The sequence below is a fragment of the Triticum urartu genome, chromosome 5 (genome assembly GCF_003073215.2).
Source record: "Triticum urartu cultivar G1812 chromosome 5, Tu2.1, whole genome shotgun sequence".
Lineage (NCBI taxonomy): Eukaryota > Viridiplantae > Streptophyta > Magnoliopsida > Poales > Poaceae > Triticum > Triticum urartu.
Window position 1 is genome coordinate 249374510 of NC_053026.1, and position 18144 is coordinate 249392653.

Consider the following 18144-nt stretch of genomic DNA (forward strand, 5'->3'; position numbering starts at 1 on the left):
TTGAGGTAGTAGACATGTCTCAAGTGGGTCAAAGGGGGAGTTCAACAAGGAGAGATTTAACCTCGTTCTCCATAGCCCTTGCATGCACTCGTGTCATCGGTCCACGTTGTGTCTTGGGAGAGGAAGATAGGTCCATGGGATGGCCGTAGGATGCTCGGCATCATTTGGGCTTCTCCCCGGGAGTGACAACTTTCTTGCCATTCTTCTTGAAATTCCCCTTCTTTCCCTTGCCCTTTTTCTTGAAACTAGTGGTCTTGTTAACCATCAACGCTTGATCCTCCTTCTTGATTTCTACCTTCGCAGCTTTAAGCATAGCGAAGAGCTCGGGAATCGTATTATCCATCCCTTGCATCTTATAGTTCATCACGAAGCCTTTGTAGCTTGGTGGCAGTGATTGAAGAACTCTGTCAATAACACTATCATTCGGAAGATTAACTCCCAGCTGAGTCAAGTGGTTATGGTACCCAGACATTCTGAGTATGTGTTCACTGACAGAACTATTCTCCTCCATCTTGTAGCCATAGAACTTCTGAAGACTTCACATCTCTCAACTCGGGCATTTGCTTGAAATATTAACTTCAACTCCTGGAACATCCCATATGGCCCATGACGTTCAAAACGTCTTTGAAGTCTCGATTCTAAGTCGTAAATCCTGGCACACTGAACTATCGAGTAGTCATCAGATCGAGCTTGCCAGACGTTTATAACATCAGCATCTGCTCCTGCATCAGGCCTTTCACCTAGCGGTGCATCAAGGACATAATTCTTCTGTGCAGCAATGAGGATAATCCTGAAGTTACAGACCCAGTCTGTGTAGTTGCTACCATCATCTTTCAACTTAGCTTTCTCTAGGTATGCATTAAAATTCAAGGGAACAGTAGCACGGGCCATTGATCTACAACATAGATATGCAAAAACTATAAGTTCATGATAAATTAAGTTCAATTAAACATATTACTTAAGAACTCCCACTTAGATAGACATCCTCGAGTCATCTAAATGATCATGTGATCCATGTCAACTAAACCATGTCCGATCATCACGTGAGATGGAGTAGTTTTCAACGGTGAACATATCTATGTTGATCATATCTACTATATGATTCACGTTCGACCTTTTCGATATCCAGTGTTCCGAGGCCATGTCTGCACATGCTAGGCTCGTCAAGTTTAACCCGAGTATTCTACACGTCCAAAACTGTCTTGCACCCGCTGTATGTGAACGTAAGGCTTATCACACCCGACCATCACATGGTGTCTCAGCACGACGAACTATCGCAACGGTGCATACTCAGGGAGAACACTTATACCTTGAAATTTATTTAGAGATCATCTTATAATGCTACCACCGTACTAAGCAAAATAAGATGCATAAAAGATAAACATCACATGCAATCAAAATATGTGACATGATATGCCCATCATCATCTTGTGCCTTTGATATCCATCTCCAAAGCACCGTCATGATCACCATCATCACCGGCTTGACACCTTGATCTCCATCGTAGCGTCGTTGTCGTCTCGCCAACTATTGCTTCTACAACTATAGCTAGCGCATAATGATAAAGTGAAGCAATTATATGGCATTTGCATTTCATACAATAAAGCGACAACCATAAGGCTCCTGCCACTTGTTGATAACTTTTACAAAACATGATCATCTCATACAATAACATATATCACATCATGTCTTGACCATATCACATCATAACATTCCCTGCAAAAACAAGTTAGACGTCCTCTACTTTGCTGTTGCAAGTTTTACGTGGCTGCTACGGGCTTCTAGTAAGAACCGTTCTTACCTACGTAGCAAAACCACAATGATGTTTCGTCAAGTTTGCTGTTTTAACCATCAACAAGGACCGGCCACAGTCAAATTCGATTCAACTAAAGTTAGAGAAACAGACACCCGCCAACCACCTTTATGCAAAACAAGTTGCATGTCTGTCGGTGGAACTAGTCCCATTACGTGGTCATGTAAGGTTGGTCTGGGCCGCTTCATCCAACAATACCGCCGAATCAAAATAAGACGTTGGTGGTAAGCAATATGACTATCATCGCCCACGACTCGTTGTGTTCTACTCGTGCATATCATCTACGCATAGACCTGGCTCGGATGTCGCTGTTAGGGAATGTAGCATGCAATTTTAAAAAATTTCCTACGATCACGCAAGATCTATCTAGGAGATGCATAGCAACGTGAGGGGGAGAGTGTGTCCACGTACCCTCATATACCGAAAGCGGAAGCGTTAGTTTAACGTGGTTGATGTAGTCGAATGTCTTCTCGATTCAACCGATCAAGTACCAAACATACGACACCTCCGAGTTCTACACACGTTCAGCTCAATGACGTCCCTCGAACTCTTGATCCAGCAAAGTGTCGAGGGAGAGTTTCGTCAGCACGACAGCGTGATAACGGTGATGGTGAAGTGATCCACACAGGGCTTTGCCTAAGCACTACGACAATATGACCGGAGGAGTAAACAGTGGAGGGGGGCGCCGCACACGACTAGGAACAATTTATGTGTGTTAGAGGCGCCCCCCGTCCCCGTATATAAAGGAGGGAGAGGGGAGGAGGCCGTCCTAGGGGTGCCCCAAGTGGGAGGAGTCCCACTTGGGCTTCTAGTCCAATTCACCCCCCTTCCTTTTATCGGAGGGGGAAAGGGGGAAGGAGAGGGAGAAGGAGAAGGAAAGGGGGGCACCGCCCCTCCCCTACTCCAATTCGAACTCCTCCCTTGGGGGGCACCACCCTTATGGATTGGCTTGCCTCCCTCTATGGCTCATGTGGCCCATATCTTCCCCTCGGGGGTTCCGATAACCCCCTGGTACTCCGATACATACCTGGTACATCTCGAAACACTTCCGGTGTCTGAATACTATCGTTCAATATATCAATCTTTACCTCTCGACCATTTCGAGACTCCTCATCATGTCCGTTATCTCATCCGGTACTCCGAACAATCTTCGGTCACCAAAACACATAACTCATAATACGAATCGTCATCGAACGTTAAGTGTGCGGACCCTACAGGTTCGAGAACTATGTAGACATGGCCGAGACACTTCTCCGGTCAATAACCAGTAGCAGAACCTGGATGCTCATATTGGTTCCTACATATTCTACGAAGATCTTTATCGGTCAAACTGTAATGACAACATACGTCATTCCCTTTGTCATCGTTATGTTACTTGCCCGAGATTCGATAGTCGGTATCTTCATACCTAGTTCAATCTCGTTACCGGCAAGTCTCTTTACTCTTTCCATAATGAATCATCCCATAATTAATTCATTAGTCACATTGCTTGCAAGGCTTATCACGATGTGCATTACCGAGAGGGCTCAGAGATATCTCTCCGATACTCGGAGTGACAAATCCTAATATCGATCTATGCCAATCCAACAAACACCTTCGGAGATACCTGTAGAGCATCATTATAATCACCTAGTTACATTGTGACGTTTGATAGCACACAAGGTTTTCCTCCGGTATCTGAGAGTTGCATAATCTCATAGTCAAAGGAATATGTACAAGTCATGAAGAAAGCAATAGCAATAAAACTTAACGATCATTATGCTAAGCTAAGGGATGTGTCTTGTCCATCACATCATTCTCCTAATGATGTGACCCCGTTCATCAAATGACAGCACATGTTCATGGTTAGGGAACTTAACCATCTTTGATTAACGAGCTAGTCTAGTAGAGACATACTAGGGACATTGTGTTTTGTCTATGTATTCACACATGTATCAAGTTTCCGTTTAATACAATTCTAGCATGAATAATAAACATTTATCATGATATAAGGAAAGGGCATATTTCCTTCATTTTGTAATCTAAAAATAAAAAACAGCAAAGTAGCAAGTGATAAAACGAAACACAAACGGTATTGCAATGCTTGAAAACAAGGCCTAAGGTTCATACTTTCACTAGTGCAATCTCTCAACAGTGCTAACAGAATTAAATCATATAACAATCCCTCAACATGTAACAAAGAATCACTCCAAAGTTCTTATCTAGCGGAGAAGATAAGACGAAATTGTTTGTAGGGTACAAAACCACCTCAAAGTTATCCTTTCCGATCAGTCTATTGAGATATTTCTATAAGTGTCACAAACAACCCTAGAGTTCATACTAAAATAACATCATACGATACACATCAACCAACTCTAATGTCACCTAGATACTTCAATGTCACCACAAGTATCCATGAGTTGATTATTCGATATGCATCAAACAACTTCAGATTCATAATATCTTTTCCCTAATCTTTTCACTTTCTCTAATAATAAATCATAGATTGACTCTGTGGGTTCACCGTCACAATACGCTTCCGCCCAGTCGTAATACGCTTTTACGATTCGTATAGACAAAATCGTAATATAAACGAGGTGGTACTAATAGCATGTTCGTTCGTTCGTCCGACATGGTTCGCCTATCGCACATAGATGTCGGGTTCACCGTCAATAATTTTACAAAAAGAACCCTAGCTTTTAGGGGAACCAAACCCGCCGTCCATATGAAAGTCAACACAAAACGTACGACGGTACGAGCGACAGCCCAGCCGTATGACCGACGATCCATCTCATCTTCCACCTCTAGCACGCCGCACCCCTGCCACGCCGCCGGTCTAAGCCCCTACCCTACCCCAAGTCCCCCACCCTCGCGGCCTTCCACCGCCGGCGAGACTCCACGGTGCGGTCGTTGCCGGCTCCCCCCGCCTCTGCTACCACGACGCCGCCGGGAATCTTATCCCCCGCCATGCGAGTTGTCATGGAGGCGGAGCTGATTCGCCACGGGTGTGAGGGCGGAGGTAAAGACGATGGTGCACTTGGAGGCACTGGGACGGGGTAGCGAGGTGAAGAAGAAGGGGTAGAAAGCAGTTGCGGTGCGTGTGTGCCTCATCTCCATTGTTTTGTGACCAAGCCCACCTGAAATCTAGGCGGCAAATTATTCATGGTGAGATCGTCCGAACCCATCTACTTCTGGATAATTTTATTTGTGAACTTGTCTGTAGTTTATTTAGCTGGTCTTGTATTATTTTGTTTCTGAATAGTAGAGTCTTCGGCTGAGGCCATGCATGGAGAATGTGATCTCCTGATGCATCTATGAGCCATGGGTCTGATAGGTCTTCTGTTTTGCTTCTACACTTATTAACGTGTGATTAATTTTATATTCTCTTTTCTGGCAAGCAGCTCATCGGATTATAGATTATTAATTATGCATGAATCAAGTTAGTTATTTTGCCTTTTGAGATATGTTTCAGGACAAGTGGAGCTATCTTTACTAAGATGAACAGTGCCTCTCACATCCATCATTGCCTGTATTTTGGATTTTTTTGTAGCCTTGATGTTAAGTTTTTGTTTGGTAGGCATAGCACCTAATTTATAATGAAGTGCGTCCATCAAGGGAACTGTTTGATGTATATCAACCATGACAGAATCTATCTTAACACTGCCCTGTTTTCTGTGATTCTCAAAGGTTATGCAAATCTTCATGGCTATGATAGATTGTTCAAAGAACCATTTGAACCTTGGAAGGGATATGTTCTACGTATGTTTTTGCAGTCCGTGGATGAACTATTTTAAGACATGTTGTTTACATTCAGGTCATAGACATTGTTTTATAAGATAGATAACTCAAAAGATAGTTTGAACCTTGGAAGCGATCTGTTCTTATACAACTTTTAAGAAAATAAGCAAAATGCTAGAACTAGATCAGGAAGTTTTCTGTCAACTGTGCCCTGGAGATACAGTCGAAGCACGCCCGCCCCGTGTGCGTCTTTCACGACATGCTTTGGTCCCGGGTTTCTTACTATATCATAGCATGTTTGCTGGACACAAGCAGAGACGGACATGGTGCTAGCTGATAGCACTTGCTAACTTAAGAAGTTTACACTACATACCTTTTCTCTAATTAGAAGAGAATTTCTTACCAAATATTGAGCCAATTTTAGATATATGTCTCTAAAGCAATTACTCAATTTTGTAGAGTATACCTCCATAATTCTCCATCTGAGATACTAAAGTTTATTGATGATGTTTGTTTTAGGATATGCGGTACAAACCATCCTTGTGAGAAATCCAACGGATTCGATGAGGACTGAGGAAGGAGCCGGAGGAGGTGGTGGGTTGAGGAAGGAGCTGGAGCAGAGGCGGCTTTGAGGCTGCCCCTACACGCACTAAGAGGCAGGAGGAAAATATGAGGCGCCGGCGATCCGGACGTTGCAGTGTTTTCTTCGTCTCTCCTGGTAAGCCCTCGGCAGCACCTCCCATACCCGCTCCATCCGAATTCAGCAGCGTACAGTGACAACGGTTGCCGACGTCCTCCTCATCCATGACGCTCCAATTTGTTTGTTTGTTACAATCCACATCATACACGGTTCTGCACTGTGGTGTGTGCGCCAAAGTTCAAAATTGCATAAGTGCTAGGACCATCTGGAAAGAACATAAAATTTATGTTTTCACTTTTCAGTCACACAAGTCTGCTCCCCATTGTCGATAGCTTCAAACTGAATGTGGTGCAGGTGCGAGACCAGAAATTCAGAGGATGTGCAAGATGAAACATGGTGCATGAGGCTTCATGAGCATAATTGTAAGGATTACAAACTTTCTTAGGAAAACCAATACAACAGTGATAAATATAATTTCATTTATAGCTCATGTTTTGAACTGTATTTTATATGCAATTTCGATATCATGGTGGAACACAAAATTTAAATAGAAAAGAATAATACTGGCCAATGTATACTTTTCAAGTTCAGATATATATACATGCTTAACTAAAGTACGCACAGTGCATACTGTGGAATCACACGACAAATATTCATGCTTTACTAAATGCATCTGCTCCATTTTGGCATATGTGAATCTCTTTTGGGGATAGTTCTGTGTGGCCTTGGATCAATCCTGAACTGGTTGGTGTTATATACCCATTCTCTTCACATGACCCAATAGGTATTAGAGAGGAACATGTTACTTTGGTTACTTTTATCTCCATTTTACGCAATTTAGCTTGTTGCAACTGTGGTTTTATGCTGCAGTTGATAATATCCTTTTAGTTAGATGGCAATCTTCCTCTATCCTTTTCATTGTACTATGTTTTTGAAGCTCTGATGTTTATTTGAAAAATAGAAACTAGCAAAATTTTGTTTGCCGCTGCTTGGTCAGGCAAAGCCAGCTGTTCGTTACTGTGTGCGGTTCTCTTGCCATTTTATGGGGTGCAACTGGAACTGGCAGAAGACTGTAGTTGTGTCGTTGTCACATTTACTGATTTGATGTTTCTTTTCAAGATTATAGTATTTCTTTACCAATTTCTTTCTTCTATTCCTTCTAGATAATTTGCTTCAGTTCTACTCCCTCCATTCTGATTTACTCCTCGTGGTTTTAGTTTTGAACTAAAACCACGACGAGTAAATCAGAATGGAGAGAGTACATGGTGAAACATGCATATTGTTTCCCGATATATTGGGCATCAGTCCACCTCTCATGAGATCTCTGAATTTTCAACCCATATTGTGTTTGCTGAATTATTTCCTCTAGATAACTATGCTTGGATTAAAAAATGTGTGCAATTGCTTTCAAATGGAGGTTATTTCTTTACTAATTCTGTGCTATTCCACTTTCAAGCTTTTGGACCTAGAAGTGTAATACTAGCTAGGTTAGCTGCAGAAGCGGGATTTATATGGCCTGAATTTTTATTTCACAGTATAAACTGATTCAAAGTATTTCTGACTCCTTGCGTTCTGAAACATTTTGTTGTATGGTTCTGTCTTGAAAGAATTGAAGCAATTTTTCTATGGGAGATAATATGAATGTGATTCCGAAACAACATGCAGTGTCATTAAGTTTCTTATTTACCAACTTAAACATGGTCAGTAATAGCACAACTAAAGTTTCTGAACATATCATTATAGAACTGTTGGCTGGATTGTGTTTTGTATGGATTCTTCAAGGGACATTTCTAAGGAATTACAAGTTAGTTTTACATTTTTCTAGCCATGCTCATTGTCTTTGGATTGCCAATGCTCGGATCGGTTTGTGATCAAGTGGACACAACGACTACCGTTAGTGAGGGTTAAGTAAGGGGTGACCTGAGTGGGCGCCGTGTTGAGATACACGATGTTAGTTGAGATAGAGGATGTTAGCATGTGGGGAGGGGGTCTTGAGCCATGCTTATTTTTGGTCTACGTCTGTGTGATATGTTTTTTTTCCGTAGCAACACACGGACATTTTTGCTAGTCTTTTCCTAATCTTTTCCTAATTTTTTATAATAATAAAGCATGGATTAACTCCGTGGGTTTACCATCACAATACGCTTCTTCCCGTGATTTTATGCTTTCAGTTTTACAGTTTTAAATTAAAACGTATTCGAGGTGGTACGAAATTGTGTTGGGTTCTCCGTTGCGGCGTATTTTCAGAAAAGCCCCTTACGTTTTGAAGAATCAACCCGCAGTCCTTTTTTAACTGGCTAACTGAGATAATGTTTCATTGTTGCAAAAACGTCCATGTAGTTTAGTATATTCACCCCGCAGTCCTTTAAACAAACACATCACAACAGATCCTCTTCCTCTTCCCCATGCACGAGCGGGCGCACCGCCGCCGCCACCGCCTTCCTCGCGGAGTCTGCGGCCGAAGGATCGGTTGGGGCGCACCGGGTCTAGGCCGGCCTTCTGTGGGGCACAGTGCGAGCTCTCGGCTCGGGGCAGGAGGTGGCTCGATGAAGAGGAGCTGGGGCGCGGCGCTCCTCTCCTGGTGTGGCGCACGAGGGAAGGAGGAGGGGATCGACCCAAGATGGGAGCTGAGGCCGGCGGCGCCCTTCACACAAGCCTCACCGGCGGTGCCCTCTACACAAGCCTCACCGGCAGTGCCCTCTACACAAGCCTCACCGGCGGTGCGGCGGGAGAGCTCCTACCCGTCCATAGGTGCGGGGATGCAGATCCGCGTCGCCAGCCTGTACTAGGCCGAGGTTGACACGCCGGTGCAGGGGTCACCGTCCATCTTCGTCAGGTAAGCACGGACGTTCTTCTCTCTGTCGTTGTTGCGGTGCTTGGGTCGCGAGGAGGCGATGCGTGTTTGCTTTGCTGTAGGTGCTTTGGCGCTGTAGATAACACCTCTGGTTCTCCTCCATGCTCGCAGGCCTCCAGAGTACTCCAGCAACAGCCACTGGACGGCAGGTAAGCATGCATTGTATGACCTTAACTAATTGCGTACATACAAGTTTGGATGAATTCCAAGAGATGGAGCACTCTATCCAAATAGGAGAAGTGTTAGTTTAAAAGGGTACAATTTTACAATGGTTTTCATGGGGAGCAAAGTACTCTCCAGCGGCAAATTTAGGTTCTAGAATTGACATATATTTAGTTCCTTTTTTATAAAAGAGAGCTCCCTCTCCGATTTTCATTAGAAGAAATCACCGTGTCTTACATATATTCAGTTCCTGGAAGAACAAAGAAGTTGCGTGTCCTTTTAGTCTGAAAATCACATTGATCCTTGGAGCATGATGGGGACAAATCGCACATATGTCCTGTACTGCTCACACGTGACGGCAAAGGATTTTTCTGAATGCCATTGTTGTCCGGTACACAATGTTTATCAGTGAGTAGTTTGCCCCTTTCACAATGTGATGATACTGGCGTATAGGGGAAGCATCATATACCATTGGTTTTGTTGATAGATTAAACCACAAACTGGTACAATGTTTGAGATATAATGTTTTCTATCTAAATGTTGTTTCATACAGTTCATCATTGGTTTTATTTGAGAGATTAAACCCAAATTAGTTTATGCACTGAACTAGAAAGAGAGAAGTGCATATTTCAACCCTCAACTTTTGCCCTAGTCTAATTTACAACCCCGAACTTCAATACCATCTAAATTACAACCCCGAACTCTCAAAACTGGCCAGGATTCAACCCTCCCCTCTCTGTTGACCGGTTTTCACCTGGTTGACCGGTTTTGACCAGTCAACAGGTCCAGTCAGTATGCCACATCAGCAAAAAATGCAAAATTTCCAAGGAAACAACCTGTAAAATCGAAGAAAATCCAGGAAAAGAAATAAGAAATTCAATTTCCGAAAAACACAGAAAATAAAAAAACGAATTTCCAGAAAAAACCCAAAAACTCAAATTCCAGAAAAAAATCATTTTTTATTTTCCCTAGCTTTTTCGCGAACAATTTTTTCGGAATTTTGCCTTTTTATATTTTTTCCCTGATCTTATAGATTTTTATTTACTTTTTCTTGAAATTTTGAAAAAAAAATTCTGACGTGGAATGCTGATTGGACCCGTTGACTAGTCAAAACTGGTCACCCGAGGTCAAAACCGGTCAACAGGGAGGGGAGGGTTGAATCCTGACCGGTTTTGAGACTTGGGGGTTGTAATTTAGACGGTATTAAAGTTCAGGGTTGTAAATTAGACTAGGGCAAGAGTTCAGGGTTGAAATATGCACTTCTCTCAACTAGAAATAACACAACTACATATTGATTTTCTGCTTAAATTTCACAATAGATATTTTGCCGGATGACCAACTGTATTAGGATGCCACATCCTTTCTTCCTCACCTAGCACACGGCATTCCTGTAAGCCTCATACTGTCGAGATGTTTGACGAGATGTGCATCAATAATTTCATGAAGTCCATGTGCTCGATTTGAGTGTGACAGGTATGTCATTGTGTGCTTCTCAGTACAGTAGATTTACCACGCAGGGTGGTGACTGGGAGGCTGGGACATGCTGGCACGGTCAAACAGCCGGTTCACTGTGATCAGGGTGCTAGAGGCTCTTGGGGTCGCAGCCCGCTCGCCTGCTGGAGGTAAGTTTTATAGCCTCTTTCTGTCAGTAGATGCTCTTGGAGTAGAGATATCATCCAGACTGTATCTTTAGTGAAACTTGTAGCTATACAGCTTGGCCCTACTATTCATGTACTATCTCACATTCTCATGCATTAGGTTTTGTAAAGTTTCAGCTCGGCCCTATGCCATGTTCATTGTTTGTGTTTCCTTACATATTATCTGCATCGTTCTCTAGAAAAACATATTATGTATGTGCTCTCCTTTCTCTATCTAAAAAAACCATTATGCTTTCCTAGGCATATCACCAGCAAAATCTGTGAGAGATGTCACAACAGCAGTTCCATTGTACTGATATCATAGGAAAGGCATATTTGCTACATACTAAAGTTGAAGAAATGTTTTCACAAAGAAGATTCATTTTTACATTGCTTGGCATGCATCTAGGTCATGTTTATCTGCATCGTTCTCTAGAAAAACATATTATGTATGTGCTCTCCTTTCTCTATCTAAAAAACCCATTATGCTTTCCTAGGCATATCACCAGCAAAATCTGTGAGAGATGTCACAACAACAGTTCCATTGTACTGATATCATAGGAAAGGCATATTTGCTACATACTAAAGTTGAAGAAATGTTTTCACAAAGAAGATTCATTTTTACATTGCTTGGCATGCATCTAGGTCATGTTTATCTGCATCGTTCTCTAGAAAAACATATTATGTATGTGCTCTCCTTTCTCTATCTAAAAAACCCATTATGCTTTCCTAGGCATATCACCAGCAAAATCTGTGAGAGATGTCACAACAACAGTTCCATTGTACTGATATCATAGGAAAGGCATATTTGCTACATACTAAAGTTGAAGAAATGTTTTCACAAAGAAGATTCATTTTTACATTGCTTGGCATGCATCTAGGTCATGTTGTTTATTAACACTAATGAAAGATGTACTTCTGTATGTGAATAGCTTCAATTCGAGTTCTTCCTATATTTTCAGGTAATTCGTCCCATCAAATAGTTTGATATTTTTGTCATTGTTTCAAAAAATTGATAACCGCAACAATCTGATCAAGTAGTTTGATATTTTTTGTCCTTATTCCAAATTTTTTGATACAATTGGGTGCTAATATGATCATGGCCTGAGATCATTAATGAGCAAGGACATGCATAGGGATATGGGTTCTTTCTACTGATGCATAACTCCGTAATGATGAAAAGAAGAGCAACATATCTCCTTTACCAAACATTTTTTGTCCGAAACTAATCATGATATTTTCTTTCTACAGGTACAATGTTGATTATTTAGAGACCTCATCTTCATGAGACTAGCAAGGGATGGACATTCTGAAGAAGAGGAGATGCGAGTTTCTGAAGTTCACCGTCCAATCCAAGTATTAAAGATGAGCATTACTATTCAAAGGGACATAATTAACCTGTTAAATTATTTTTAGAGCAAGAAACCAGTTATTATCTAACCGAATAACTATAAAGTAGCTACTTTTTCCAAAATGAGGTGTCGTCTTTAAATAGAGGAGATGGACCGGAGAGGGGGCTTGAGAAATGCTTATTAGGGTAGAGGCGTATGATTTTTTTCTCCCGTTGCAACGCACAGGCATGTTTGCTATAATAATAAAGCATCCAGTGAAGGGGCTTAGAAAAATAGAAACGATTCTATTTGATATTGATGTAGGGTAGAACCCTATAGGCCGATCTTTCATGAAAGGAACGGATCCCGATAAGAATACGAGGAACACAAAGAGGGGAAACACAAGAGAAACACTCAAACTAACAAGAACAAGTCACACATGTGCTAGATCCTCGGGTACAAAGAACGATACACGGTCCACGGACAACTAGGGACGATACAAAGGGTAGCCGGTTCATCTCCGAGAGGAGGTCTTGATGTTCTTCCCTAAAGAGGGGTCTTGAATCCGCTTGGGGGATCTTCTCCGGTGGAAGCTCGAATCTCCGAGGAGAAGGTAACCAAGTGGATGAGCAAAGCTCTCACACAAAATATGAGCTAATCTGTAATACCCCGAGAATCATGCTACAGTAATCTCTCCCTAATGGTGGCCATGTCATCTTGGTTACTATGCAAATGGCCACTTGTCCAAAATCAAAGTCAAATTCAAATTTGAATTACAAGTGAAATAATTATTTCTTTGAACGGTAAAAATAAAGTGTTCACAATATTTTATAAATTCCCCTAATCTTTGTCATGTTGAACCAAACATTATTTGACCCACCAATTGGTCCCTAGGGATTTATAAAGTGGTTCAACAACAAATAAAAATAGCCTTTCAAAATAAACAAATATTTATACTTTTCCTCTTGACCTCAGACTTTTGAGGCCTCTATAATATATTTCCTAATAGTTGTGTACGCACTTTCACATTTAACCAAATTCATCTGCTAGCTAATGTTAAAAGAAAACAGTAGAGAAAAATAAAAAAACAGAAAATGAAAATAGAAAAGTTCCTAAAACTACTAGGCCACTGGGCCATAAGTGGCCACAGTGCCTCCGACCCAGCCCACCTCTACCTCCACCTCCACCTCATCCCCTCCTCTGTACACGGAGGCAGGAGACGTGTGTGTCGCACATCCACGGTCACCATGGTCATGGATGGCCTCCACGTCGATCTCTTTGGCTTATAATCGCCCCATAGCGAACCCTAGCCCGCTCTCCTCCGTTCCCCTCTCATTCCCCACTGAGCCGCCTCCTCTTTTGCTCGGGCGCAAGCTCGAAAGGTCCCGCGGTGACCGTGCCAGTACGACACTGCCTCGCGCCATTGCCGCGGCCGCTGACCTTCCCAAACACTAGGAAGACGCCCAGGAGCCTCCCCGCCGTCATCTCCTTCGACTGCGCTACCGGATCGAGCGGCGCAACTCCCGTGCGCTCGCCATCGCCGTCGTCTTCGTTGGGTACATCGCCGGCATCCGCCGTCGTTGCCTACCGCTTTGGTTCGTCCTTGGCCACCCCAACCACGTCCCCGAGTTTGCTGTGAGCTCCTCTCCCGTTATCCCTCTTTTCCTCGACTCAATTCGTGCCGTAGCCGTTGTCCACGAGCTCATCTTTGCCGCGTCCGCGTGTGCGCCCGCATGCTGATCTTGCCCCGCTCCCGTGCGCCCCTGGCCGCCCTTTCCCACACCGGGCGCGCCCCAGGCCGCGCCCTCGCGCGCGTATGTCCGCCCGGGCCGTGCCCCTACTCCCGTAGCTGCTGCTCCTGCTGCCGCTGCTCGTGCTTGCCGCCGCTAGCTCCGGCACCACCGCCCAGCCGTGCCCCAACTGCCTCTCCCCTGCTGCGCTGGGCCATGCCCCGACCCCACGGCCACACGCCCACGCGCCGGCCTCGCTGGCCTCACCCGCCTCGCGCGCCCTGCCGCCTCCCACCTGCGCTCCTCCTTGCTGTCGTGGCCGCCGGCGCCCCGGGCCACCGTCGTTGCCTGCGGGGGCAACGAGCGCTGCTTGGTGGTCGTGGCTGGCTTGGGCCACTACCCCATGGGCCTGACCCTAATTAGTTTAGAGGATAACCCCCAATCAGTGTTAATTCCCCCTCCTAATTAATCTATGACATATGGGCCCTAGCGCCCTAAAAATAATAATAAGATTAATTAATTGGTAATTTGATTAATTAACTTAGTTAATTGCCTAATTAACTAACTAACTTGTTAGTAAATTAATTAAACTCTCAATGACAGGGGGTGGGACCCCCTGTTGACCAGTCAAGCATTGACTGGTCAACTGGGTCCCCTTGGCCCACATGTCAGCCTCTGTGTACACTTTTGTGTACACAGGGTTGGGTGCATTTAGCATTTAATATTTAATTTTGAATTAAATTAATTTCAGAAATGAATTAAAACTTTGAAAATTAATATAAAATCATCCGTAAGTCGGATGAAAATAATTTATATATGAAAGTTGCTCAGAACGACGAGAGGAACCCGGATACGCAGCCCGTTCGTCCGCCACGCATCCCTAGCATAGCGAACACGCAACTTTCCCCCTCCGGTTCATCTGTCAAAAGTGTGAAACACCGGGGATACATTCTCGGATGTTTTCCCCCTTCGCTGGTATCACCTCATACCGCGTTAGGACACCCCTAACACCGATACTTGTCATGTCATGCATCGCTATGCATCTGTTTGCTTAAATATTTATTATTTCTTCCTCTTCTCTCGCTAGACACCGAGACCGACGCCGCGGCTACTCGGTACGACTACGGTGTTGACGACCCCTCTCTCTTGCCAGAGCAACCAGGCAAGCCCCCCCTTGATCACCAGATATCACCTACTCTCCTCTATACTGCTTGCATTAGAGTAGTGTAGCATGTTACTGCTTTTCGTTAATCCTATTCTAATGCATAGCCTGTCATTGTTGCTACAAGTGTTGATACATTACCTGCAATCCTAAATGCTTAGTATAGGATTCTAGTTTATCATCAGTGGCCATACATTCTTGTCCGTCTGCCACACTATACTATCGGGCCGTGATCACTCGGGAGGTGATTACGGGTATATACTATATACTTTATACATGATACATGTGATGACTAAAGTCGGGTTGGCTCGAGGAGTACCCGCGGTTGATTCATGAATTGGGGGCTGGAAGGACATACTTTCCCGACAGCCCTCTATGTGGATCTTTGTGGCGAAGCGACAGGGCAGGTTGATACCACCTAGGAGAGAGGTGGGCCTGGCCCTGGTCGGCGTTCGCGGTTATTTTAAGATAACACGTTTAACGAGATCTTGGTATTTGATCTGAGTCTGGCCACTGGCCTATACGCACTAACCATCTACGCGGGGACAGTTATGGGCACTCAACGTCGTGGTATCAGCCGAAGCCTTCGTGACGTCAGCGACTGAGCGGCGCGCGCCGAATTGGACTGGAACGCCTGCTAGGCTAGGTCTGCTTTCGGCCGCGTTCGCAACGTGCAGGTGTGCAAAGGGCAATGGGCCCAGATCCCTACGCCATAGGATTTAGACTGGCGTGCTGACCTCTCTGTTGTGCCTAAGTAGGGCTACGACGTGTTGATCTTCCGAGGTCGGGCATGACCTAGAAAAGTGTGTCCGGCCAAATTGGATCGAGCGTGTTGGGTTATGTGGTGCACCCCTGTAGGGAAGTTAATCTATTCGAATAGCCGTGATCTTCGGTAACAGGACGACTTGGAGTTGTACCTTGACCTTATGACAACTAGAACATGATACTTAATAAAACACACACTTCTAAATGTCAGATACAACCGGTGATCGCTCTCTCACAGGGCGATGAGGGGAGGATCATCGGTTAGGATTATGCTATGCGATGCTACTTGGTGAACTTACCATCTACTCTCTTCTCCTGCTGCAAGATGGAGGTTACCAGAAGCGTAGTCTTCGAAAGGACTAGCTATCCTCCTTTTATTTCGGCATTCTGCAGTTCAGTCCATATATGATAGCCTTTTCCATTTGATACCAATGCATACATATGTAGTGTAGCTCCTTACATGCGAGTACTTTGGATGAGTACTCACGGTTGTTTTGCTCCCTCTTTACCCCCTTTCTATACCCGATTGTTGCGACCAGACGTTGGAGTCCAGGAGCAAGATGCGATCGTTGACGACGACTCCTACGCTGGAGGTGCCTACTACTACGTGCAGCTCGCCGACGACGACCAGGAGTAGTTTAGGAGGATCCCAGGCAGGAGGCCTGTGCCTCTTTCGATCTGTATCCCAGTTTGTGCTAGCCTTCTTAAGGCAAACTTGTTTAACTTATGTCTGTACTTAGATATTGTTGCTTCCATTGACTCGTCTATGATCAAGCTCTTGTATTCGAGCCCTCGAGGCCCCTGGCTTGTAATATGATGCTTGTATGACTTATTTTATTTGTAGAGTTGTGTTGTGATATCTTCCCGTGAATTCCTGATTTTGATCGTACACGTTTGCGTGTATGATTAGTGTACGATTGAATTGGGGGCGTCACAAGTTGGTATCAGAGTCGACTGCCTGTAGGAATCCCCTTTCCAACTCCTTGGCCAAAGTGGAGTCTAGTCATTGAAAAACTTTTACTAACATGGTTGTGTGGCTTACGGGCCCACGTCGTCATTGGGTGGTGTTAGAATCTTTTACTCCTTGTCTATACTCTGGGACTCTGATTTCTCTTCTATTCGGATTAAAATGAATTTGCTAACTCTGACTCTAGGTTCTCGTAACTATTTTCTTCCGGAGAGCCCTTATCACAGATGATTGCCTGCTGCACTAGAAGATTTCGAAGATACTTTACGATGTTCTTCTGAGACACTTATGCCTACCGTCTTGCAAATTCCCTACCACTGTTATTTCCTTATGGATAACTGCATACACCTGCCATTCTTACATTCAATCCCATTGATCTTGTTATTACAAGGTGCAACAAACTGCTCTCCGTTGTTTCAAGAATCCTTTGAGCTTACTGCCTTGCAGTTCCTTACCACCTGAATACCCCTACGGATAATTTCTCGCACTTATCGAGTATCCGCTCATCCCCAGTTGATTCAGGTATTTCACAAAAGTCTTCGAAATGCCATTCGATCATCCGAAAATCTCGAGCAGCCAATTCCTCTTGAAAGTCTTGCTTGCTTGCATTATGGTTAATCCCATAAGTCTCGTAGTCTTATTGGCATCCCTTGTCATTATCATTTTGAGTCTGTTGACTCAATATGTTTGCGAATACATGCAATCATCATTGATCCTTATAAATTACCTTTTCGGCTGAGCTGCCATTCTTTTAACTGGAATTGGTTCTCGACCAATCCAATTGCCGTTGATTGTACCCAAAGGCTATTCAACTTATCCATCCCTGTCGGCGTTCTGGGAACGGGGGTCCCCAGACTTGCCTGCCTGCGGCCTGCGGCGTGGCTCAAAGGGGGCCCAGCACGGCCCGTCTTCATCAACACAGACCCAAGACCCTCGCGAGGGGCAAAGCCTCGCGGGGCGGACGACACGGAGCTTCCTCAGGCACGGCTTCATCAGGCTGGCTCGCGAGGAGGCGGAGAGATCAAGGCGGGGTACCTCACAAGGTGCCCGTGACGCAAACTATGACGACCAAGGGTGCCAGGCGGGCGCCAGCCCGCGCAGTGTCCTTTCCTATTTGGTGCAAAGGGAGCAAGCGCAGGCAAGAGCGTCAAGCAAAGGCACCCGTTTCGGTGCAACGAGACCAAGACCGGCCCAACGGCAGGAAGGAAGTCATTGTGGAGCCCAAGCCAGCGTCACCACCAAAGCCTTTGGGAGCCGAGGACCAACTTTAGTCAGGATAAGTGTATCAGATGTTCCCCTTCAAAATGGCCAATTGTTGGCGCCCTTCTCGCTCAATATTTGAGAAGAGGCCCAGGGCCTTTACCTA

At 44.4% G+C, this 18144-nt stretch overlaps 1 long non-coding RNA gene across 9 annotated transcripts; it reads left to right on the forward strand.

Moving 5' to 3' along the window:
- Positions 1–4516: 4516 nt before the first annotated feature.
- LOC125508509 lies at positions 4517–12469 on the forward strand. Of its 9 annotated transcripts, none has more exons than XR_007283553.1 (7): positions 4517–4957; positions 6050–6248; positions 6525–9006; positions 9136–9173; positions 10506–10576; positions 10660–10808; positions 12075–12469. It is a non-coding gene; the product is annotated as an uncharacterized LOC125508509 (long non-coding RNA). The 9 variants fall into 9 exon arrangements; XR_007283550.1 differs by having other exon boundaries at positions 10683–10808; XR_007283554.1 differs by having other exon boundaries at positions 10704–10808.
- The last annotated feature ends 5675 nt before the right edge of the window (positions 12470–18144 follow it).